The sequence below is a fragment of the Pseudorca crassidens genome, chromosome 8 (assembly GCF_039906515.1).
Source record: "Pseudorca crassidens isolate mPseCra1 chromosome 8, mPseCra1.hap1, whole genome shotgun sequence".
In the NCBI taxonomy this organism is placed as follows: Eukaryota; Metazoa; Chordata; class Mammalia; order Artiodactyla; family Delphinidae; genus Pseudorca; species Pseudorca crassidens.
Window position 1 is genome coordinate 104087413 of NC_090303.1, and position 25654 is coordinate 104113066.

Here is a 25654-nt window from a genome sequence, read left to right on the forward strand (position 1 = left end):
TCAGTCTCCGTGGAGCACACGTGAGGGTGGTCAGCCCCCACACTCCAGCCAGCTCTGGGGAAGCAGATTGTGCTTGCTCTGATTTGGGTGTGCATCAGTCAGCTAGGGCTGCATAACAAAGCACCGCAGACTGGGCAGCTTAAACAACAGGAATTTATTTCTCACAGTCTGGAGGCTGGAAGTTGAAGCTCAAGGTGCCAGTGAATTAGGTTCCCAGTGAGAACCCTCTTCCTGGTTCATAGATGGCCACCCTCTGGCTGTGTCCTCACCCAGCAGAAAGGGGAGAGCTCTGGTCTTTCCTTGTCTTATAAGGACACTAATTCCATCACAGGGGCCTCATCCTCACAGCCTCATCTAACCCTAATCACCTCCCAAAAGCCCATCTCCAAGAACCATCGTATCAGGAGTTAGAGCTTCAACATATGAATGGGGGTGGGAGGGAGACACACGTTCAGTCTGTAACACGTGGTTCTCATCTTCACGCAGGCATTCTAGAGAGAAGATAGAGCTGCCGAGGAGCAGGTGGGGACCCTGGGGGCAAGTGGGAGGGAGAGGACCCAGCCTCGGGGACACTGCTTCATGGGTGGGGCTTCTCAGGAGGTCTGGACAGGCAGGTCTCAGGGCGCTGGCCCTGAGAGGCCTGGGCTCCCTTCTGCAAACCACAAACTCCAAAAAGCCGTTCACCATCTGAACCTCATCACTCACACTACACAGATAGGGGATTAGAAGCCCTGAGAAGGCAAGGGAGTTGCCCAAAATCACACAGCAAGGCAGCTACAGCCCTACGTTGCTTTCCCCTCTCATTGTTTTCTTTCATGATAAGCGAAGCGCAGGCCTCCCTCCTGGGTCTAGCACGTTCCTCTGGGCACCAGCGCTGGGCCCCAAGCACAGCCCCCGGCCAACACAGAACCAGGCTTGCTGGAAAGGGTGTCAAGGTCTAGATTCCGAGCAAATGACAAATCCGTGGATGCTTCCAATTCCTGTTCAGTTCAAGCCTCTTTTGTAGGAAACCTCATTGGACCAGCCCACCAGGCATCCTCTGAAGCGGTATAAGCTGTGTCTTTAATGTTTCCCAGATGGGATCTGAGGCCACTACAAGTCTGGGAGTAACATTTGGAAACAGAACAGCCTGAACCGGCCACACCCTCTAGATCGAAGACCCTCGACTCTGACGCACATCAGAATCCACTGGGCACTTTGTAAGGTAGAGCCCTGAGCCCCAGGATGATGACGTACATGTGTACACACGCAAACACACACGTGTCCGGGAAGCACCGCACCGAACGATATCGCCCCAGAGAACCTAAGCAGGAGTCCCCAGGGCTGCCGCGTGGCAGCTCCCACGACATCCTCCAGAGGCCTGTCTGTCTTCTCCTTCCCACTCTCTGGTCCCTGAAGGTCAAGCAGACTCCCGGGTCCCAGGTGGGCGCTCCATGCTGGGGGCGGCAGAGGAGGGACACGCCTGGGCCCCCAGAGCATGGCTGCACCCCAGCCCTGGGCCCCGCCTGCTCATCTTGGGCTTCTCCACTTCCTGCAGCTCCCACATCACCCTGAGGTCTGGTCACGCTGGCCAACCCCCCAGAAGCATCGGTGTGGGGCCTGGACTCCACTACCACCAGCCTCACACCCCTGAGAACAGAATGGGGAGCGAGGTGTGAAATCCCTTCTCGGGCCACTTAGAAGTGGTGAGATTCCTGGCCGGGGACCCTTAACATTGGCTAATGTGCTAAGTCAAGGGGCGGGGCTTCTAGGGCCGGAGGATGCCAGCAGAGGGAGGAGTTACGGGCGTTGAACAAAACCACGCTCTCCTTCGTGGCCCTGTGTCTTCAGTGGCACCGGGGATCTTCCTGAAATAGAGCCCGACCCCTGCCCGCCCGATGACAAGCCCCTGGAGGCAGGGAAAGCGTTGATTTCTTCTGCATCCTGTCCTCCCCTCCCCTCACAGGGCCAGCGCTGGGCTGTGAGCGGCAGAAGGGGACAGGCGGAGCTGGCAGGACATGGTGTGGGGAGTTGCCCCCGGAGGCGGGACCACCACTTGCTCGCAAGCCTTGGGAATCCCACCCCGCAGGCGGACCCTCTGCTGTGCTGCGGGAGGGGGAGAGCACTTTGAGGGGCTGGAGCTTCTCTGGAGCCTTACTGAGCTCACTAACTGGCAGCAGGCTGTCCGGGGAGCCCCGTGCAAGTCAAAGGTCATGAACGGTGGGTGGGGCCTCCCTGCTCCGGGGTAACAGCCTCTCAGCAACGCTCGGGCTCATGCGAAACTCTTCAGGCTTCATCAGTCTCACAGCACGCAGCTGTGAGCACTTCAGCCAAACCCGGCAAATGTGTCTTCAGTTATTCAATCACTAGGACCTAATCAACGGCTTGAAAGTTCCGTTTGTATAAAGTGTCAGTTACCGAAGAGTTTCAGTGCTGAGCTCCTCTGTCTGGAAGAGTAAGATTCTCTCTCTCCTCTCTCTCCCGCTTTTACTCTCTCCCCAGAGCAGTCCTGCTGAATCCACAGCTCAGTGGGGCCCAGCCCGGTGGGAATAGGAGAGCGGGGGCGGGGCGGGCACAGGAGGGGGCCCGGCGGACGGCGCGCAGGGGTGGCAGCAGCCCTCGTGGGCTGCCTTTCTGGATCGGGGTGAGCATGGCTCCACCGTGTGCTCTGGCTGCGGGACCCTGTGCTCTGCCGGTCTTCCTGAACTTTCGTTGCATTATTTGTAAAAAAGAATGGCAGGGGTACTAGTTGCCTGGGGCTGCTGTTAACACAGTGCCGCAAACCGTGCAGCTTAAACAACAGACACGTGTGCTCTCCCGATTCTAGAGGCCAAAGTCTGTATAGAAGCGTCGGCGGGGCCGGGCTCCTGAAGGCTGCAGGGAGGGATCTGAAAGCCTCCTCCAGCGTCTGGTGGTCCCTTGGTTGGGGCAGCAGAACTCTGACCTTCAAACGGCATCGTCCCCGTGTGCCTGCCTGTCTCTGTCCACCTTTCCCCTTTCCATGAGGACAACCCTCCCACTGGATTAGGACCCACCCTAACGAGCTCAACTTCACTTGCTCATCTGTGGTGATGAAGAAAAGACCTCCAAATTAGGTCCCATTCGGAGGCACTGGCGGTAAGTTAGGGCCGGGGGGTGGGAGGCAGTGATGCAGCTCAGTCCCTGAAGCAGGGTTTCCTACCAGGGAATGATCTGGGCGTGGGGGGAGGAAGAAGGTACCGGGGCTGCAGGGCGGCCACAGGACAGAGAAGCCCTCCCGGGGGTGAAGAAGCCTGTGGCTCGGGGAGCAGGCCCTGCCCCTCCCACCCCGTCCTCTGCAGGAGGCAGCTCCAGCAGCCTGGCTGCTTCTGGAGGGAACAGGAGCTGGGCCCACCGTGTCCTCTGCGCTCCTGGGAAGGGGGCGGCCACAGCACCACCGGACCCTGCAGGGCTGCCCCCTTCCTCAGGCATCTCTGAGAGCCTGGATTCTCCCAACATCCACCTCGGGAGAGCCGGGAGGTGCCAGCAGCCGTCCGCAGGCCTGCTGTCGGCTCTCTGGTCAGGGAAAGGCCATGGGGCCGGCTGCACACGCCCGGAGGAGCCCAGTGCGGAGTGGGGCTGAGTGGCTAGCTCCTTCTCGAAACCCAGGCAAGTGCTGCTGTGTCTCTCAGGGGTTCACCCATGCCACTGAAGGCCTTTAATTTTAGAAAATCGCAAAATGCAGCTTAATGGCAAGGGGGAGGTGCAGCCCTCTCCCCAGTTTGGCCTAGAAAAACCCTTCCCTGAAAACCACTGGGGACTTCTGGCTTTTTGAGTGTGAGCTGCCCATTCTCCTTCCTCGGCCCCTGCAATAAACCTTTCTCTGCTCCAAACTTTGCTCAGCCTCACTGTGCGTCAGGCACACGGACTTGGGTTTGACCACAGTTTGTCCTGACGAAGCCATCTTTACTACAGACAGCTTGGTTTTACCAAAATATCCTGCCGGTCACGGAGGGTAAATTTCCTAAGAACACCCTTGGGAGAGTGGCGGGCTTTCTGCCGGCGGGGGTCCGTTGCTCACTGGCACACGCTTCCCCACCTCCCAGGACCGAGTGGCCAGATGCAGGTCCGATGGTCAGCAAGTGAGGTACAAACCCAACCAGCAAGAATGGTTTGACACCTGCTGTGGCTGGTGGGCCGGGAGCTTCTCAGAGGAGCTGGGCTGGCCCGGGACAAGCCATCCCGTCCCCTGGCCTCCCGGAGAGAAAGATTCCGACAAGGAGAGGCCGTGAGGACAGAGAGGCCAGGCACCGCGTGCAGGCCACAGGCTTCAGAGTCGGATGGGCCTGCTGTGTGTCCTGGGGCAAGTGTCCTAAGTAACCTCTCAGGGCCCAAGTTCCTCCTTCGTGAGGCAGAGACTAACTCAGGGAACGGTGATGTGAACGTTGGTGGAATCTCCTGGCCTGCGGTAGTCAGTAAACTGAAGCTGGTGTTATTCAGAACGACTAGAATTCTTTTTTTTTAACCAAAGAGCTGGAAGGATGCCTGGCCATTTGCATTTCAAGTTTCCCAAACTACCACCTGAAAAATCTCTGCGAAACAGGTTTCCAGGCGCTGGAGGTGGGCGGGCTCTAGTCCGTGGTAAAGTGATGGGTGGGCCGAGGCTCCCCGGGAGCGCGGGCTGCGTGAGCCGGACGCTGGGTCACCGGGTGGCCGCGAGGGGCGGGGGCCGGGGTGATCCCCGTCTGCGCCTGCGCCGTCCGCTCCCACCGCGCCGGGGGCGACGCAGACCCCGCACCTGGAGGGGTAGGTGGGCCCCGGCGGCCGTGAGGCGCGGAGCCCGGGGCAAGCGGGCGGGCGGGCCTCCGCCGGGCCCCGTCCGAGACCCGGGGGGCCGAGGGCCGGGGTCACAGCGAGGCTGCGCCGGGGCCCGTCCAGAGGCCGGGGGCGAGCGGCGCGCGGGCGGGCTCGGCGCCTGCGGGGCTGCGCGCTTGGCCGGCCGGCAGGGGGCGCGCGGAGCCTGCGTTCTGGGGGACGGCCGCCCGCGGGGGTCGCGCGCCGGGAGCTGCAGGGGCGGGCGCGGGGGCGGTGGCTGGGTGAGGACGCAGGCCTGGGTCAGCGCTGCGGCCCGCGAAGGGAGCCCGGCCTGAGGGCAGCGGCGGGCACTTGGGGGCCACCCCGCCCCGGGCAGCGCCCGCCGGCTCTCGGCTCAGTCTGGCTCATTCCTCCCGGCCGCCGCCTCGTGCTCCGGAGCTGGGGACCCGGGGGCGGGCAGGAGAGGCCTCGCTCACCCAGGACCTGCTCGGGGACCCTGCCCGCGTTGGTGATCGATCGTCGAGTCCCTATCACAGGCCTCCTTGGGGTGAGGAAACAGCTGGGGACCAAGGAAAACTCGAGATCCCAACCGGCAGATTCGCCCTCCACCCCAGGGCTGCGTCCCTGCTTGCAGCCTGTGCCTGGACTCCACTTCCCGGCCGACTGGTGAGCGCCCAGGGTCCCGGAGAACGCCTGGGGTACCAGCGGCAGGTCGTGGACTCGGGTGGAGGGGGATGCCCAGCCCCCCATGACCGTACAGCCGCCACAGGCCACCTGCAGCTCAGACATCTGACTGCGAGTCCGTGGGTCACGAGTCAAATCCTTTTCACCTGCCCTAATCAAGGTCAGTTAAGACTTGCGTGTCCACCAGGCAGCACGGAGCCTAAGCAATAAGCTGTTTGCCCGGGTTGTTTCTCAGCAACTTGGAATCAGCTGCGTCCAGTTGGAGCTGAACTGGTTGGGGCCGGATGGGACCACCGATTCCCGAGCCGGGCCTGCGCGAGGGCCCGCCCAGCGCCCTTTAGACCGTGCAGCGGCCTGTAGCCCAGCTACACCTGCGCCTGCGCAGAAGGAGTCCCGCAGCTTTCTCCAATCATCACCTTTCCCCGCGCTCCCCACGCCTCAGGTGGCCCTGCTTCTTTATTCGTTATCGCGTAAATACCCCGAGCCTCTTCCCTTCCGGGACGCCAGAGCTGAGGTTTGCCCTCCTCTCTCCTGGCTTGGCCGCCTCGCCGACAGACCCGGGCGTCTCGGCGTTTGGCTTGCTGTGCAGCAGCCCAGAGGAGCCTGGTTGGGTACCAACTGCACAGGGACACTGCAGCTCGGGACCGCTGACTCTGCGCCACCTCTACCAGTTTGCGGTTTTGGAAGCATCAGGTAACGTTGGCTTCAGGCAGAATTTTCTCATTTGGGGCTTCTCCGTGAATGACACGCCTTGCCCGGGCGTTGCGGGGGCGGGGGGCGCCCTGCAGCCCTCCCCTCACAGGGGCTGTGCCCTCCGCCAGGGCTCCCTGCTCCGAGCTCTTCACCGACCCTTGAAGTGCACGGTCCCTGCGGTTTCTGTGGCTCTTCTTTCGGGACATAGCACTGTTCTTGCGGGCGCTTCTCGGGGAGTCTAACCGGGGCTGTTAACTGAGTAGTTGACTATAGCATCTGTAAGTTCGTCAGTGTGTGCTGAAAGCTGGTGATATAACTGTTCAGGATTAGCGGGTATGCCCCCTCTTCCGTGCTTCACGTTAAGGTATTATTCCAGAGAGGCTGCTTTTGTTTCCTGCGCTTCACTGATCCCAGAGCAACTGTTGCTAGTTTTCCTGGGCTGTTGAAATGAGCTTTACCAGCTGTGAAAAAGAGCTGTGAATTGTGCTATCTTGTCACCAGTTCTTAAACTCTGATACTATTGTATCCACACTCAGAAAATAACTTTGTTTCGTATTATATACAGGCAGCGGCTTTCAAATGTTTCAAGCGTTTTTCTGGGGAAAATAGATTGTGTGTGTGTGCCTGTGTGTCTAGGTGCCAACATAATTAGCACGCTATCATTCCTTCTCTAGATAACTTTCCATAGAAAAGGACATTATTCTAAGGAAGAGAAGTGTCACTGTCCACAGTCCAAGACTGGCATCATCTTCATTCTGTTGTCATATGATACCAGGTGATGGTGATGACGACAGCCATACCTAATTTCTGTATTCGGAAAAAATCCGGAAATGGTAAATTGAAATAAAACCCAAATATCTTACATGCATATGCAAAACAAAGTTTACCAGTGATAAATCCCGACTAAAAATAATCAGGACAGCTGGGGGCGTTCAGGACAGCTGGGGCCGTTTATTGGGGTTTTTTTTTTTTTCTTTTCTTTTTAGCAATTTCGGGGCAAGTGCCCCGTGCTCTGTCCACCATTACCTCTCCAGGGCAGGTGCTGCAATAAAATCATCAGAAAGAGAAGAGACTACCGCTCGGAAAGTGTACAAATGGTGCTCAAATAACACGTTAGCAGTTGTCAATCCATGTCAATGCAAGCCACGCCCGTCTCTGACACACCTGTCCGGCGTGTCATGCTGTTGGCGAGTTAGTGTAAGGTGCAGGTGATGCTGGAATTCAGGTCTCGAATTCTGGAAGGTCGCACTCAAGACGTGAGTGCGAGGAGGGCCTGTTTTGTTGTTCTTGTTAAGATGGATCTGTGGGTCTCAGTAACGACCTTAGAAGATCCCGTCATTTCCCCAGATTGTGCACAGCAAGGCAGCTGCCTCGTTCTCAGAACTCTCAGGGCTTCTCCACACGCGCTCTGGGCTCTGGGCTCTGGGTCGGGCCTGCGGTGCCCTTGAGCCCGACCGCCTGGGGTCAGGGAGGCAGCAGAGGTCAGATGCGTCTCCTCCTCTGTTCCGCTCACGGCCCGAGGCCCAGAGGGAAGCAGGAGGCCGCTGTACGCTGGCGGGGACAGTCCTCTGCTCGGTGTCAGAGGGACGAGGACCCGGGAGATGTGCAGTACGTCCGGGGTGATGCTCCTGTCACGCCGATGGGACGCGACACCGGGAACGGAGCCGTGAGGCCCCCGACAGCCAGGGCGGCGCAGCCCGTCTGCAGAGACCCACCTGCTTCCCTGAAGCCTCTGCACATCCCCAGGACGCGAATGGAGGCACGTTTCCCCTGCCCAGTGATGGAAAGGAGTCCAGGAGCCGCGCAGGCTGCTTTCGGGTGGGCGCCGGCCCCGCGGAAGGTCCCAGTGGGAAGTTGTGGGCACGTGGGGACCCAAGCAGGGCTGCCCGCGCTGCCCTCGGGAGGGGCCGGGTGCTTTGGCTGCCGTGGCTTCTCGGGACCACCAGGTCATCACACGTTGCCCACGGAGCGTGCGTCATCCTGTGCTCCCCTCCCAACTCGCGGCCTCGTCGGGCAGCTGTGTAACAGAATTCTCACAGAGCATCTCACTGCGTGGAGAAAGCATCCCCACCCTCCTTCCTGCGCGTCAGGACCACCCCCCAGGGCACCAGCCCCTCCTTCCCTTCCTTCCAGGGCCCAGGGACCAGCTTTGGAGCCCGTGCCACTCACTCCAAACGTCACCGTTTGACAGCCAACAGTCACACGACGGAGGTTTGTAACCCACGTGCCTCCGTCCCGACGTGTGTGTCTATGGGACGGATTCTCACGCCTGCACCCTGGGCAGCCGGGCCCTCCCGGTGCTGGGCGCCTGCAGCGCTGTTTCAGGCGGGGCTGCCGTCCCTAAGCGGGTGACTTGGGCTGAGTCACAGAGGAGAACTGCCCCTCTCCACAGGGCCTCCTCTCCTCCCCCCGCAGCGCCCCTTTCCAGCAGTGACGGTCTCAGTGTGTCACCTTGGCCTCTAAGATCTAGATGCATAAGCTCAGAAGCCCTAGAGCTTTGCAACCTAAAACCAAAGCCCTACGCAGCTCAGTGGGCAGACAGCCCAGCCTCCAAAGTCTGAAAGTTGGTTTTGGCCCCTGATGTCTGGGTTCTCGTTGCTTTGTGGGCCAGCAGCTATTCAGAGGGCCTCCTTCTGTCTCTCCAGAACTGCTTCTCCAGCCATTGTTCTTTGCTTTAGCACAGTAAATGCTGGCTCTTTTCTGGGTCAAAACCCTTTTCAGATGTGATGGAAGCTACAGGAGAATGTGGACGTGCACTGCACGCGCGCGCACTCTCTGATACATTTGGTTATAATTTAATTCTTTGTGTGGATTTGCGGTTTTGAAAACTTGGTTTAAGAGCGTTCAGTGATGGTCTCGAGGACAGAAGAAGGTGCCCACGAGAGAATCTTTCCGATCTCCTGTTCACCGCTCGCTGGCTTAACTAGCGTTGTCTCCTTTTTCTCTTTTTTAAAAATTGTGAAATACACATATAACTTCCCATTTGAGCTACTTTTAAGTGTACAATTAAGCGGCATTAGGTACATTCACAATGTTGTGTGGCCATCGTCACCGCCCATCTCCGGAACTTTCCATCGTCCCAAACTGGAACTCTGTCCCCATTAAACACTAGCTTCCCCTTCCTTCCCCTCCCGGATCCCGGAGCCCCTGGCCCCCACCATCTACTTCCTGCCTCTGTGCATTTGACCTCTCCAGGCACCTCATGTGAGTAGGATCTTACAGCATTTGCCCTTTTGTGACGGGCTTATTTCACTTAGTATTACATCCTCAAGGTTCAGCCACATTGAATTTCCTGAATTTTTTCCTTCCTTGCAGAGTTTCCTTCCTTTTTAAGGCTGAATCATATTCTGGTGTATGTATGGACCACATTCTGTTCATACAGCAGTGGGTGTACACTTGGTTTGCTTCCAGTTTTTGGTTATTGTGAATAATGCTGCTACGAACATGTATACATGTCTCCTGGAGACCTTGCTTTCAGTTCTTCGGGGTACACACCCAGTAGAATTGCTTTTTTAAAAATTTGAGGAGCTACCATAATGTTTTCCACCATGGCTGTACCGCTTTATGTTTCTGCCGACGGCACATAAGGGTGCCAATTTCTCCACCCCCTCACCAGCACTTACGGCGATTTTTGTTGGTTTGTTTTTGGTTGGCGGCCATCCTGGTGGGTGTGAGGGGGCATCTCGTAGCTGTGCTTCGCCCTGGTGGTCGGTGATGCTGAGCATCTTTTCTTGTGCTTAGTGGCCATTCATACATCTTCTTTGGAGACATGTCTATTCAAGTCCTTTGCTTATTTTATTTACTTATTTTTTAACATCTTTATTGGAGTATGATTGTTTTACATTGTTGTGTTAGTTTCTGCTTTATAACAAAGTGAATCAGCTATACATATACATATATCCCCATATCTCCTCCCTCTTGCATCTCCCTCCCTCCCACCCTCCCTATCCCACCCCTCTAGGTGGTCACAAAGCACCGAGCTGATCTCCCTGTGCTATGCGGCTGCTTCCCACTAGCTATCTACCTTACGTCTGGTAGTGTATATATGTCCATGCCTCTCTCTCAGTTCGTCCCAGCTTACCCTTCCCTCTCCCCATGTCCTCAAGTCCATTCCCTACCTCTGCATCTTTATTCCTGTCCCGCCCCTAGGTTCTTCAGATCCGTTTTGTTTTTTTTAGATTCCATATATATGTGTTAGCATACGGTATTTTTCTCTTTCTGACTTACTTCACTCTGTATGACAGACTCTAGGTCCATCCATCTATCTCACTACAAATAACTCAGTTTCATTTCTTTTCATGGCTGAGTAATATTCCATTGTATATATGTGCCACATCTTCTTTGTCCATTCCTCTGTCAGTGGACACTTAGGTCCTTTGCTCGTTTTAAAATCAGGTTGTCTTTTTGTTGAGTTGTAGTAGTTCCTTTTATATCCTGGATATCAGCCCTTATCAGGTACAGGCTTGCAGTATTTCCTCCATCCTATGGGTTGCCCTTTTACTCTCTTGTGCCTTTTGAAACACTAAGGTTTTAAGTTTTGACGTGGTCCAACTGGTCCGTTTTTGTTGTTGTTGTTGCTTGTGCTTTGTCACAGCAGTGGAGGAATAGATTGAGGAGTAACCAAGTGCCGTGTCCGAGGCATTTGTTATACTGAGTCACAGCACTAAAGCTGTAAGAGGAAGAAGCTACAGAGACAGGCTGGGAGCATGAGGAAAAGCTTTACAGGCCTTAGTGAACAGGGAAGCTTGCCAGGTGGGAATGGGAGTTCCCTCGTACAAGCAGCAGCAAGGAAACCCGTGTGACCGCTGGGAATGAGGGGGTGCGGTAAAGGTGCTACAGGAGATTAAGAAAGATACGAAACATCACAACCTGGGTCCTTCCCTCTTTCTAGCAGGCATGTGACGACCAGAATTCTATTTCAGATAAATTGCTCCTTCAAAAGTCTGGAGGACACTGGGAAATGGAAGAGACCGGAGGCCCAGAGGCAACTAGAAGCCTGTTCAGATTTCCGGGAGGGACAGGAATCCGCCGACGGTGATGGGGATGGAGCAGCGTGAACGTCCGTGCAGCCAAGTGAACGAAGCAGGTGAGGCACAGACAGGAGGTGTGGGGAGGGGACAGTTGAAGGTGACATGCTTGTGGCTGAGTGTGACTGGAACACGGCAGATGAGTGAGGAGTGGCAGGAGAGAGCAGGTCGCCGGGGACAGGCTGAGATCCGTGCGAGGTGTGCAGGAGACAGCGAGACTCCCCACAGACATAGGCCTTTGCTTGAGCGCTTTTTTTTCCTAACATCTTTATTGGGGTATAATTGCTTTACAATGGTGTGTTAGTTTCTGCTTTATAACAAAGTGAATCAGTTATACATATGTTCCCATATCTCCTCCCTCTTGCGTCTCCCTCCCTCCCACCCTCCCGATCCCACCCCTCCAGGTGGTCACAAAGCACCGAGCTGATCTCCCTGTGCTATGCGGCTGTTCCCACTAGCTATCTACCTTACGTTTGGTAGTGTATATATGTCCATGCCTCTCTCTCGCTTTGTCACAGCTCACCTTCCCCCCCCATATCCTCAAGTCTGTTCTCTAGTAGGTCTGTGTCTTTATTCCTGTCTTACCCCTAGGTTCTTCATGACATTTTTTTCCCTTAAATTTCATATATATGTGTTAGCATACGGTGTTTGTCTTTCTCTTTCTGACTTATTTCACTCTGTATGACAGACTCTAGGTCTGTCCACCTCATTACAAATAGCTCAATTTCGTTTCTTTTTATGGCTGAGTAATATTTCATTGAATATATGTGCCACATCTTCTTTATCCATTCATCCGATGATGGGCACTTAGGTTGTTTCCATCTCCGGGCTATTGTAAATAGAGCTGCAATGAACGTTTTGGTACATGACTCTTTTTGCATTATGGTTTTCTCAGGGTATATGCCCAGTAGTGGGATTGCTGGGTCATATGGTAGTTCTATTTGTGTTTTTTTAAGGAACCTCCATACTGTTCCTCATAGTGGCTGAACCAATTCACATTCCCACCAGCACTGCAGGAGTGTTCCCTTTTCTCCACACCCTCTCCAGCATTTATTGTTTCTAGATTTTTTGATGATGGCCATTCTGACTGGTGTGAGATGATATCTCATTGTAGTTTTGATTTGCATTTCTCTAATGATTAATGATGAGCATTCTTTCATGTGTTTGTTGGCAGTCTGTATATCTTCTTTGGAGAAATGTCTATTTCTCCATTTTTGGATTGGGTTGTTTGTTTTTTTGTTACCGAGCTGCATGAGCTGCTTGTAAATTTTGGAAATTAATCCTGTGACAGTTGCTTCATTTGCAAATATCTTCTCCCATTCTGAGGGTTGTCTTTTGGTCTTGTTTATGGTTTCCTTTGCTGTGCAAAAGCTTTTAAGTTTCATTAGGTCCCATTTGTTTATTATTTTTTTTTATTTCCATTTCTCTAGGAGGTGGGTCAAAAAGGATCTTGTTGTGATTTATGTCATAGACTGTTCTGCCTATGTTTTCCTCTAAGAGTTTGATAGTGTCTGGCCTTACATTTAGGTCTTTAATCCATTTTTTTTTAATGGAAAACATTTATTTATAGAATAGTAATTTCTATCATTATGTTTCATGTCTGGAAAAGAGAAAAATTCTACAACATAAAATCTGTTTCTCATACTTTCATACAAAGGATATATTTCAGAAATTATAGAGTAATTGTCAATGAACAAAAATTTAGATATATATTATTCACTGTGGGGGATATTTTCGTTAAGATGAAACTCAATTATTACTTCTAAATTCCAAGAACTCCTTTTTTCTTTTTTTTTTGGTTTCGTTTTTTTTTTTTTAACATCTTTATTGGGGTATAATTGCTTTACAATGGTGTGTTAGTTTCTGCTTTATAACAAAGTGAATCAGTCATACATAAACATATGTTCCCATATGTCTTCCCTCTTGCATCTCCCTCCCTCCCACCCTCCCTATCCCACCCCTCCAGGCTGTCACAAAGCACCGAGCCAATATCCCTGTGCCATGCAGCTGCTTCCCACTAGCTATCTACCTTACTACGTTTGTTAGTGTGTATATGTCCATAACTCTCTCTCGTCCTGTCACAGCTCACCCTTCCCCCTCCCCATAACCTCAAGTCCGTTCTCTACGAGGTCTGCGTCTTTATTCCTGCCTTACCCCTAGGTTTTTCATGACATTTTTTTTCTTAAATTCCATATATATGTGTTAGCATACGGTATTTGTCTTTTTCTTTCTGACTTACTTCACTCTGTATGACAGACTCTAGGTCCATCCACCTCATTACAAATAGCTCAATTTCGTTTCTTTTTATGGCTGAGTAATATTCCATTGTATATATGTGCCACATCTTCTTTATCCATTCATCCGATGATGGGCACTTAGGTTGTTTCCATCTCCGGGCTATTGTAAATAGAGCTGCAATGAACATTATGGTACATGACTCTTTTTGAATTATGGTTTTCTCAGGGTATATGCCCAGTAGTGGGATTGCTGGGTCATATGGTAGTTCTATTTGCAGTTTAAGGAACCTCCATACTGTTCTCCGTAGTGGCTGAACCAATTCACATTCCCACCAGCAGTGCAAGAGTGTTCCCTTTTCTCCACACCCTCTCCAACATTTATTGTTTCTAGATTTTTTGATGGCCATTCTGACTGGTGTGAGATGATATCTCATTGTAGTTTTGATTTGCATTTCTCTAATGATCAATGATGTTGAGCATTCTATCATGTGTTTGTTGGCGGTCTGTATATCTTCTTTGGAGAAATGTCTATTTAGGTCTTCTGCCCATTTTTGGATTGGGTTGTTTGTTTTTTTGTTACCGAGCTGCATGAGCTGCTTGTAAATTTTGGAGATTAATCCTTTGTCGGTTGCTTCATTTGCAAATATTTTCTCCCATTCTGAGGGTTGTCTTTTGGTCTTGTTTATGGTTTCCTTTGCTGTGCAAAAGCTTTTAAGTTTCATTAGGTCCCATTTGTTTATTTTTGTTTTTATTTCCATTACTCTAGGAGGTGGGTCAGAAAGGATCTTGCTGTGATTTATGTCATAGAGTGTTCTGCCTATGTTTTCCTCTAAGAGTTTGATAGTGTCTGGCCTTACATTTAGGTCTTTAATCCATTTTGAGTTTATTTTTGTGTATGGTGTTAGGGAGTGATCTAATCTCATACTTTTACATGTACCTGTCCAGTTTTCCCAGCACCACTTATTGAAGAGGCTGTCCTTTCTCCACTGTACATTCCTGCCTCCTTTATCAAAGATAAGGTGACCATATGTGCATGGCTTTATCTCTGGGCTTTCTATCCTGTTCCATTGATCTATCTTTCTGTTTTTGTGCCAGTACCATACTGTCTTGATTACTGTAGCTTTGTGGTATAGTCTGAAGTCAGGGAGCCTGATTCCTCCAGCTCCGTTTTTCGTTCTCAAGATTGCTTTGGCTATTCAGGGTCTTTTGTGTTTCCATACAAATTATGAAATCTTTTGTTCTAGTTCTGTGAAAAATGCCAGTGATAGTTTGATAGGGATTGCATTGAATCTATAGATTGCTTTGGGTAGTAGAGTCATTTTCACAATGTTGATTCTTCCAATCCAAGAACGTGGTATATCTCTCCATCTATTTGTATCATCTTTAATTTCTTTCATCAGTGTCTTATAAGTTTCTGCATACAGGTCTTTTGTCTCCTTAGGTAGGTTTATTCCTAGATATTTTATTCTTTTTGTTGCAATGGTAAATGAGAGTGTTTTCTTGATTTCACTTTCAGATTTTTCATCATTAGTATACAGGAATGCCAGAGATTTCTGTGCATTGTTTCCTGCTACTTTACCAAATTCATTGATTAGCTCTAGTAGTTTTCTGGTAGCATCTTTAGGATTCTCTATGTGTAGTATCATGTCATCTGCAAACAGTGACAGCTTTAGTTCTTCTTTTCCGCTTTGGATTCCTTTTATTGCTGTAGCTAAAACTTCCAAAACTATATTGAATAAGAGTGGTGAGAGTGGGCAACCTTGTCTTGTTCCTGATCTTAGTGGAAATGCTTTCAGTTTTTCACCATTGAGGATGATGTTGGCTGTGGGTTTGTCATATATGGCCTTTATTATGTTGAGGAAAGTTCCCTCTATGCCTACTTTCTGCAGGGTTTTTATCATAAATGGGTGTTGCATTTTGTCAAAAGCTCTCTCTGCATCTATTGAGATGATCATATGGTTTTTCTCCTTCAATTTATTAATAAGGTTTATCACCTTGATAGATTTGCATATATTGAAGAATCCTTGCATTCCTGGAATAAACCCCACTTGACCATGGTGTATGATCCTTTTAATGTGCTGTTGGATTCTGTTTCTAGTATTTGGTTGAGGATTTTTGCATCTATGTTCATCAGTGATATTGGCCTATAGTTTTCTTTCTTTGTGACATCCTTGTCTGGTTTTGGTATCAAGGTGATGGTGGCCTTGTAGAATGAATTTGGGAGTGTTCCTCTCACTGCTATATTTTGGAAGAGTTTGAGAAGGATAGGTGTTAGCTCTTCTCTAAATGTTTGATAGAATTCGCCTGTGAAGCCATCTGGTCCTGGGCTTTTGTTTGTTGGAAGATTTTTAATCACAGTCTCAATTTCAGTGCTTGTGATTGGTCTGTTCATAGTTTCTATTTCTTCCTGATTCAGTCTTGGCAGGTTGTGCATTTCTAAGAATTTGTCCATTTCTTGCAGGTTGTCCATTTTATTGGCATAGAGTTGCTTGTAGTAATCTCTCATGATCCTTTGTATTTCTGCAGTGTCAGTTGTTACTTCTCCTTTTTCATTTCTAATTCTATTGATTTGAGTCTTTTCCCTTTTTTTCTTGATGAGTCTGGCTAATGGTTTATCTATTTTGTTTATCTTCTCAAAGAACCAGCTTTTAGTTTTATTGATCTTTGCTATTGTTTCCTTCATTTCTTTTTCATTTATTTCTGATCTGATTTTTATGATTTCTTTCCTTCTGCTAACTTTGGGGTTTTTTTGTTCTTCTTTCTCTAATTGCTTTAGGTGCAAGGTTAGGTTGTTTATTCGAGATGTTTCCTGTTTCTTAAGGTGGGCTTGTATTGCTGTAAAGTTCCCTCTTACAGCTGCTTTTGCTGCATCCCATAGGTTTTGGGTCATTGTGTCTCCATTGTCATTTGTTTCTAGGTATTTTTTAATTTCCTCTTTGATTTCTTCAGTGATCACTTCGTTATTAAGTAGTGTATTGTTTAGCCTCCATGTGTTTGTATTTTTTACAGATCTTTTCCTGTAATTGATATCTAGTCTCATGGCTTTGTGGTCAGAAAAGATACTTGATACAATTTCAATTTTGTTAAATTTACCACGGCTAGATTTGTGACCCAAGATATGATCTATCCTGGAGAGTGTTCCATGAGCACTTGAGAAAAATGTGTATTCTGTTGTTTTTGGATGGAGTGTCCTATAAATATCAATTAAGTCCATCTTGTTTAATGTATCATTTAAAGCTTGTGTTTCCTTGTTTATTTTCATTTTGGATGATCTGTCTATTGGTGAAAGTTGGGTGTTAAAGTCCCCTACTATGAATGTGTTACTGTCGATTTCCCCTTTTATAGCTGTTAGTATTTGCCTTATGTATTGAGGTGCTCCTATGTTGGGTGCATAAATATTTACAATTGTTATATCTTCTTCTTGGATCGATCCCTTGATCATTATGTAGTGTCCTTCTTTATCTCTTCTAATAGTCTTTATTTTAAAGTCTATTTTGTCTGATATGAGAATTGCTACTCCAGCTTTCTTTTGGTTTCCATTAGCATGGAATATCTTTTTCCATCCCCTTACTTTCAGTCTGTATGTGTCTCTAGGTCTGAAGTGGGTCTCTTGTAGACAGCATATATATGGGTCTTGTTTTTGTATCCATTCAGCTAATCTGTGTCTTTTGGTGGGAGCATTTAATCCATTTACATTTAAGGTAATTATCGATATGTGTGTTCCTATTCCCATTTTCTAAATTGCTTTGGGTTTGTTCTTGTAGGTCTTTTCCTTCTCTTGTGTTTCTTGCCTAGATAAGTTCCTTTAGCATTTGTTGTAAAGCTGGTTTGGTGGTGCTGAACTCTCTCAACTTTGCTTGTCTGTAAAGGTTTTAATTTCTCCATCAAATCTGAATGAGATCCTTGCTGGGTAGAGTAATCTTGGCTGCAGGTTTTTCTCCTTCATCACTTTCAGTATGTCCTGCCACTCCCTTCTGGCTTGCAGGGTTTCTGCTGAGAGATCAGCTGTTAACCTTATGGGGATTCCCTTGTGTGTTATTTGTTGTTTTTCCCTTGCTGCTTTTAATATGCTTTCTTTGTATTTAATTTTTGACAGTTTGATTAATATGTGTCTTGGCGTGTTTCTCCTTGGATTTGTCCTGTATGGGACTCTCTGTGCTTCCTGGACTTGATTAAATATTTCCTTTCCCATATTAGGAAAGTTTTCAACTATAATGTCTTCAAATATTTTCTCAGTCCCTTTCTTTTTCTCTTCTTCTTCTGGAACCCCTATAATTCGAATGTTGTTGCGTTTAATGTTGTCCCAGAGGTCTCTGAGACTGTCCTCAGTTCTTTTCATTCTTTTTTCTTTATTCTGCTCTGCAGTAGTTATTTCCACTCTTTTACCTTCAGGTCACTTATCTGTTCTTCTGCCTCAGTTATTCTGCTATTGATCCCACCTAGAGTATTTTTAATTTCATTTATTGTGTTGTTCATCGTTGTTTGTTTGCTCTTTAGTTCTTCTAGGTCCTTGTTAAATGTTTCTTGCATTTTGTCTAGTCTATTTCCAAGATTTTGGATCATCTTTAGTATCATTATTCTGAATTCTTTTTCAGGTAGACTGCCTATTTCCTCTTCATTTGTTAGGTCTGGTGGGTTTTTATCTTGCTCCTTCATCTGCTGTGTGTTTTTCTGTCTTCCCATTTTGCTTATCTTACTGTGTTTGCGGTCTCCTTTTCACAGGCTGCTGGTTCGTACTTCCTGTTTGTTTTGGTGTCTGTCCCCAGTGGCTAAGGTTGGTTCAGTGGGTTGTGTAGGCTTCCTGGTGGAGGGGACTAGTGGCTGTGTTCTGGTGGATGAGGCTGGATCTTGTCTTTCTGGTGGGCAGGTCCATGTCTGGTGGTGTGTTTTGGGGTGTCTGTGGCCTTATGATTTTAGGCAGCCTCTCTGCTAATGGGTGGGGTTGTGTTCCTGTCTTGCTAGTTGTTTGGCATAGGGTGTCCAGCACTGTAGCTTGCTGGTCGTTGAGTGAAGCTGGGTGCTGGTGTTGAGATGGAGATCTCTGGGAGATTTTTGCCATTTGATATTATGTGGAGCTGGGAGGTCTCTTGTGGACCAGTGTCCTGAAGTTGGCTCTCCCACCTTAGAGGCACAGGACTGACGCCTGGCTGCAGCACCAAGAGCCTTTCATCTACACGGCTCAGAATAAAAGGGAGAAAACGTAGAGAGAAAGAATTAGTAGAAATAGGAAGAAGGAAAGAAAGGAAGAAAGGAGGGAAGGGAAGGAAGGAAGAAAGAAGAAAAGGAAAGAAAGAAAGGAGGGAGGGAGGGAGGGATGGACGGTGGGAGGAAGGAAGGAAGGAGGGAAGGAAGAAAAACAGAAAGAAGATAAAGGAAAATAAAGTAAAATATAATAAAGTTATTAAATTAAAAAATAATTATTAAGAAAAAAGTTTTTTTTAAAAAAACGGACGGATAGAACCTTAGGACAAATGGTGGAAGCAAAGCTATACAGACAAAATCTCACACAGAAGCATACACATACACACTCACACAAAGAGGAAAAGGAGAAAAAAATCATAAATCTTGCTCCCAAAGTCCACCCCCTCAATTTGGGATGACTCGTTGTCTATTCAGGTATTCCACAGACGCAGGTACATCACGTTGATTGTGGAGCTTTAATCCGCTGTTTCTGAGGCTTCCGGGAGAGATTTCCCTTTCTCTTCTTTGTTCTCACGGCTCCCGGGGCTCAGCTTTGGATGTGGCCCCGCCTCTGAGTGTAGGTCACCGGAGGGCGTCTGTTCTTCGCTCAGACAGGACGGGGTTAAAGGAGCCGCTGATTCGGGGGCTCTGGCTCACTCAGGCCGGGCGGAGGGAGGGGCATGGCGTGCGGGGCGGGGCTGCGGAGGCAGAGGCCGGCGTGACGTTGCATCAGCCTGAGGCGCGCCGTGCATTCTCCCGGGGAAGTTGTCCCTGGATCCCGGGACCCTGGCAGTGGCGGGCTGCACAGGCTCCGCGGAAGAGGGGTGTGGAGAGTGACCTGTGCTCGCACACAGGCTTCTTGGTGGCGGCAGCAGCAGCCTTAGCATCTCATGCACGTCTCTGGGGTCCGCGCTGTTAGCCGCGGCTCGCGTCCGTCTCTGGAGCTCCTTTAAGCAGCGCTCTGAATCCCCTCTCCTCGCGCACCAGGAAACAAAGAGGCAAGAAAAAGTCTCCTGCCTCTTCGGCAGCTCCAGACTTTTCGCCGGACTCCCTCCCGGCTAGCCGTGGCGCACTAACCCCCTGCAGGCTGTGTTCACGCCGCCAACCCCCGTCCTCTCCCTGCGCTCCGACCGAAGCCCGAGCCTCAGCTCCCAGCCCCGCCCGCCCCGGCGGGTGAGCAGACGAGCCTCTCGGGCTGGTGAGCGGCACCGATCGTCTGTGCGGGAATCTCCCTGCTTTGCCCCCCCCACCCCTGTGGCTGCGCTCTCTTCTGCGGCCCCGAAGCTTCCCCCCTCCGCCACCCGCAGTCTTTGCCCGCGAAGGGGCTCCTAGTGTGTGGACACCTTTCCTCCTTCACGGCTCCCTCCCACTGGTGCAGGTCCCGTCCCTATCCTTTTATCTCTGTTTATTCTTTTTTCTTTTGCCCTACCCAGGTACATGGGGAGTTTCTTGCCTTTTGGGAGGTCTGAGGTCTTCTGCCAGCCTTCAGTAGGTGTTTTGTAGGAGTTGTTCCACGTGTAGATGTATTTCTGGTGTATCTGTGGGGAGGAAGGTGATCTTATCTTACTCTTCCGCCATCTTCCTATGAATCCAAGTATTTTTCTTAATTACTAAATATTTTCAGGATTAAGACATGTTAACTGTTCCTGATGAGGCTGTAACACCCCTGGAGGGCGAGGATACTCGTTATTTCTTACATGTTTCTTCTCAGTGCCTAGTCCCGCCACAGATGATCTGTCACGTACGAGGGGAAACGTACTTTTAAAAAAAAAAAATTATTTTATGGAAAATAGTTGATTTACGATGTTGTGTTAATTTTTGCTGTACAGCAGAGTGATTCAGTTATACACATAAATACATTCTTTTTCACATTCTTTTCCATCATGGTTTATCACAGGATATGGAATACAGTTCCCTGTGCTGTACAGTAAGACCTTGTTTATCCATTCTATATATAATAGCTTATATCTGCTAATCCCACCTCCCAGTGCATCCCTCCCCACCTCCCTGACCCTTGGCAACCACGAGTCTGTTCCCTATGTCTGTGAGTCTGTTTCTGTTTCACAGATAAGCTCATTTGTGCTGTATTTTAGATTCCACGTATAAGGGATATCATATGGTATTTGTACTTCCTCTGCCTGACTGACTTCACTTAGTATGATAATCTCAAGGTCCATCTGTGTTGCTGCAAATGGCATTATTTCCTTCGTTTTTATTGCTGCGTAGTATTCCACTGTGTATATATGGCACATCTTCTCTATCCATTCATCTGTCGATGGACACTTAGGTTCCTTCCATGCCCTGGCTATTGCAAATAGTGCTGCAGTGAACACTGGGGAGCATGTATCTTCTCGAATTAGAGTTGTCTCTGTATATATGCCCAGGAATGGGATTGCTGCATCCTATGGTGGCTCTATTTTCAGTTTTTTGAGGCACCTCCATACTGTTCTCCATAGTGGCTGCACCAATTTACATTCCCACCGACAGTGTAGGAGGACTCCCTTTACTCCACACCCTCTGCAGCATTTGTTATTTATAGACTTTTTCATGATGGCCATTCTGATCTGTGTGAGGTGGTACCTCGTAGTTTTGATTTGCATTTTTCTGACAACTAGCGATGCTGAGCATCTTTTCATGTGCCTGTTGGCCGTTTGTGTGTCTACTTTAGAGAAATGTCTATTTAGATCTTCCCATTTTTTTTTTTAACATCTTTATTGGGGTAAAATTGCTTTACAATGGTGTGTTAGTTTCTGCTTTATAACAAAGTGAATCAGTCATACATAAACATATGTTCCCATATGTCTTCCCTCTTGCGTCTCCCTCCCTCCCACCCTCCCTCTCCCACCCCTCCAGGCTGTCACAAAGCACCAAGCCAATATCCCTGTGCCATGCGGCTGCTTCCCACTAGCTACCTACCTTACTACGTTTGTTAGTGTGTATATGTCCATGACTCTCTCTCGTCCTGTCACAGCTCACCCTTCCCCCTCCCCATAACCTCAAGTCCATTCCCTAGTAGGTCTGCGTCTTTATTCCTGCCTAACCCCTAGGTTCTTCATGACATTTTTTTTCTTAAATTCCATATATATGTGTTAGCATACGGTATTTGTCTTTTTCTTTCTCACTTACTTCACTCTGTATGACAGACTCTAGGTCTATCCACCTCATTACAAATAGCTCAATTTCATTTCTTTTTATGGCTGAGTAATATTCCATTGAATATATGTGCCACATCTTCTTTATCCATTCATCCGACGATGGGCACTTAGGTTGTTTCCATCTCCGGGCTATTGTACATAGAGCTGCAATGAACATTTTGGTACATGACTCTTTTTGAATTTTGGTTTTCTCAGGGTATATGCCCAGTAGTGGGATTGCTGGGTCATATGGTAGTTCTATTTGTAGTTTTTTAAGGAACCTCCATACTGTTCTCCATAGTGGCTGTACCAATTCACATTGCCACCAGCAGTGCAAGAGTGTTCCCTTTTCTCTACGCCCTCTCCAGCATTTATTGTTTCTAGATTTTTTGATGATGGCCATTCTGACTGGTGTGAGATGATATCTCATTGTAGTTTTGATTGGCATTTCTCTAATGATTAATGATGTTGAGCATTCTTTCATGTGTTTGTTGGCAGTCTGTATATCTTCTTTGGAGAAATGTCTATTTAGGTCTTCTGCCCATTTTTGGATTGGGTTGTTTGTTTTTTTGTTACCGAGCTGCATGAGCTGCTTGTAAATTTTGGAGATTAATCCTTTGTCGGTTGCTTCATTTGCAAATATTTTCTCCCATTCTGAGGGTTGTCTTTTGGTCTTGTTTATGGTTTCCTTTGCTGTGCAAAAGCTTTTAAGTTTCATTAGGTCCCATTTGTTTATTTTTGTTTTTATTTCCATTACTCTAGGAGGTGGGTCAGAAAGGATCTTGCTGTGATTTATGTCATAGAGTGTTCTGCCTATGTTTTCCTCTAAGAGTTTGATAGTGTCTGGCCTTACATTTAGGTCTTTAATCCATTTTGAGTTTATTTTTGTGTATGGTGTTAGGGAGTGATCTAATCTCATACTTTTACATGTACCTGTCCAGTTTTCCCAGCACCACTTATTGAAGAGGCTGTCCTTTCTCCACTGTACATTCCTGCCTCCTTTATCAAAGATAAGGTGACCATATGTGCATGGCTTTATCTCTGGGCTTTCTATCCTGTTCCATTGATCTATCTTTCTGTTTTTGTGCCAGTACCATACTGTCTTGATTACTGTAGCTTTGTGGTATAGTCTGAAGTCAGGGAGCCTGATTCCTCCAGCTCCGTTTTTCGTTCTCAAGATTGCTTTGGCTATTCAGGGTCTTTTGTGTTTCCATACAAATTATGAAATCTTTTGTTCTAGTTCTGTGAAAAATGCCAGTGGTAGTTTGATAGGGATTGCATTGAAGCTATAGATTGCTTTGGGTAGTAGAGTCATTTTCACAATGTTGATTCTTCCAATCCAAGAACGTGGTATATCTCTCCATCTATTTGTATCATCTTTAATTTCTTTCATCAGTGTCTTATAAGTTTCTGCATACAGGTCTTTTGTCTCCTTAGGTAGGTTTATTCCTAGATATTTTATTCTTTTTGTTGCAATGGTAAATGAGAGTGTTTTCTTGATTTCACTTTCAGATTTTTCATCATTAGTGTATAGGAATGCCAGAGATTTCTGTGCATTAAGTTTGTATCCTGCTACTTTACCAAATTCATTGATTAGCTCTAGTAGTTTTCTGGTAGCATCTTTAGGATTCTCTATGTGTAGTATCATGTCATCTGCAAACAGTGACAGCTTTACTTCTTCTTTTCCGATTTGGATTCCTTTTATTTCCTTTTCTTCTCTGATTGCTGTGACTAAAACTTCCAAAACTATGTTGAATAAGAGTGGTGAGAGTGGGCAACCTTGTCTTGTTCCTGATCTTAGTGGAAATGCTTTCAGTTTTTCACCATTGAGGATGATGTTGGCTGTGGGTTTGTCATATATGGCCTTTATTATGTTGAGGAAAGTTCCCTCTATGCCTACTTTCTGCAGGGTTTTTATCATAAATGGGTGTTGCATTTTGTCAAAAGCTCTCTCTGCATCTATTGAGATGATCATATGGTTTTTCTCCTTCAATTTGTTAATATGGTTTATCACATTGATTGGTTTGCGTATATTGAAGAATCCTTGCATTCCTGGAATAAACCCCACTTGATCATGGTGTATGATCCTTTTAATGTGCTGTTGGATTCTGTTTCTAGTATTTTGTTGAGGATTTTTGCATCTATGTTCCTCAGTGATATTGGCCTGTAGTTTTCTTTCTTTGTGACATCCTTGTCTGGTTTTGGTATTAAGGTGATGGTGTCCTCGTAGAATGAATTTGGGAGTGTTCCTCTCACTGCTATATTTTGGAAGAGTTTGAGAAGGATAGGTGTTAGCTCTTCTCTAAATGTTTGATAGAATTCGCCTGTGAAGCCATCTGGTCCTGGGCTTTTGTTTGTTGGAAGATTTTTAATCACAGTTTCAATTTCAGTGCTTGTGATTGGTCTGTTCATAGTTTCTATTTCTTCCTGATTCAGTCTTGGCAGGTTGTGCATTTCTAAGAATTTGTCCATTTCTTGCAGGTTGTCCATTTTATTGGCATAGAGTTGCTTGTAGTAATCTCTCATGATCCTTTGTATTTCTGCAGTGTCAGTTGTTACTTCTCCTTTTTCATTTCTAATTCTATTGATTTGAGTCTTTTCCCTTTTTTTCTTGATGAGTCTGGCTAATGGTTTATCTATTTTGTTTATCTTCTCAAAGAACCAGCTTTTAGTTTTATTGATCTTTGCTATCGTTTCCTTCATTTCTTTTTCATTTATTTCTTATCTGATCTTTATGATTTCTTTCCTTCTGCTAACTTTGGGGTTTTTTTGTTCTTTCTCTAATTGCTTTAGGTGCAAGGTTAGGTTGTTTATTCGAGATGTTTCCTGTTTCTTAAGGTGGGCTTGTATTGCTATAAAGTTCCTTCTTAGAGCTGGTTTTGCTGCATCCCATAGGTTTTGGGTCATTGTGTCTCCATTGTCATTTGTTTCTAGGTATTTTTTAATTTCCTCTTTGATTTCTTCAGTGATCACTTCGTTATTAAGTAGTGTATTGTTTAGCCTCCATGTGTTTGTATTTTTTACAGATCTTTTCCTGTAATTGATATCTAGTCTCATGGCTTTGTGGTCAGAAAAGATACTTGATACAATTTCAATTTTGTTAAATTTACCAAGGCTAGATTTGTGACCCAAGATATGATCTATCCTGGAGAGTGTTCCATGAGCACTTGAGAAAAATGTGTATTCTGTTGTTTTTGGATGGAGTGTCCTATAAATATCAATTAAGTCCATCTTGTTTAATGTATCATTTAAAGCTTGTGTTTCCTTATTTATTTTCATTTTGGATGATCTGTCCATTGGTGAAAGTGGGGTGTTAAAGTCCCCTACTATGAATGTGTTACTGTCGATTTCCCCTTTTATGGCTGTTAGTATTTGCCTTATGTATTGAGGTGCTCCTATGTTGGGTGCATAAATATTTACAATTGTTATATCTTCTTCTTGGATCGATCCCTTGATCATTATGTAGTGTCCTTCTTTATCTCTTCTAATAGTCTTTATTTTAAAGTCTATTTTGTCTGATATGAGAATTGCCACTCCAGCTTTCTTTTGGTTTCCATTTGCATGGAATATCTTTTTCCATCCCCTTACTTTCAGTCTGTATGTGTCTCTAGGTCTGAAGTGGGTCTCTTGTAGACAGCAAATATAAGGGTCTTGTTTTTGTATCCATTCAGCTAATCTGTGTCTTTTGGTGGGAGCATTTACTCCATTTACATTTAAGGTAATTATCGATATGTATGTTCCTATTCCCATTTTCTAAATTGTTTTGGGTTCGTTATTATAGGTCTTTTCCTTCTCTTGTGTTTCTTGCCTAGAGAAGATCCTTTAGCATTTGCCTGTCTGTAAAGGTTTTAATTTCTCCATCAAATCTGAATGAGATCCTTGCTGGGTAGAGTAATCTTGGCTGCAGGTTTTTCTCCTTCATCACTTTCAGTATGTCCTGCCACTC

The 25654-nt window shown here is 47.4% G+C and overlaps 1 long non-coding RNA gene across 12 annotated transcripts in view; it reads left to right on the forward strand.

Moving 5' to 3' along the window:
* Nucleotides 1-4991: 4991 nt before the first annotated feature.
* Nucleotides 4992-25654, forward strand: part of LOC137229503 (uncharacterized) — a 46558-nt gene continuing 25895 nt past the window's right edge. For 2 of the 12 annotated variants that reach the window (XR_010945721.1, XR_010945724.1), the window contains exons 1-2: nucleotides 4993-6129; nucleotides 11052-11215. This is a non-coding gene — a long non-coding RNA (uncharacterized lncRNA). Of the gene's footprint in view, nucleotides 6130-6150; nucleotides 7948-8262; nucleotides 8341-11051; nucleotides 11216-25654 lie in introns of those variants that run through there. The other 10 variants (XR_010945720.1, XR_010945719.1, XR_010945716.1 and 7 more) reach the window with 8 other exon arrangements.